This window comes from Schistocerca americana, unplaced genomic scaffold (assembly GCF_021461395.2).
Source record: "Schistocerca americana isolate TAMUIC-IGC-003095 unplaced genomic scaffold, iqSchAmer2.1 HiC_scaffold_677, whole genome shotgun sequence".
NCBI classification, from domain to species: Eukaryota; Metazoa; Arthropoda; class Insecta; order Orthoptera; family Acrididae; genus Schistocerca; species Schistocerca americana.
Window position 1 is genome coordinate 67,501 of NW_025726431.1, and position 261 is coordinate 67,761.

The window sequence follows — 261 nt, forward strand, 5'->3', positions numbered from 1 at the left end:
AACCTAACCCATGTTGCGCCTTAACCTAACCCATGTTGCGCCTTAACCTAACCCATGTTGCGCCTTAACCTAACCCATGTTGCGCCTTAACCTAACCCATGTTGCGCCTTAACCTAACCTATGTTGCGCCTTAACCTAACCTATGTTGCGCCTTAACCTAACCTATGTTGCGCCTTAACCTAACCTATGTTGCGCCTTAACCTAACCTATGTTGCGCCTTAACCTAACCTATGTTGCGCCTTAACCTAACCTATGTTGCGC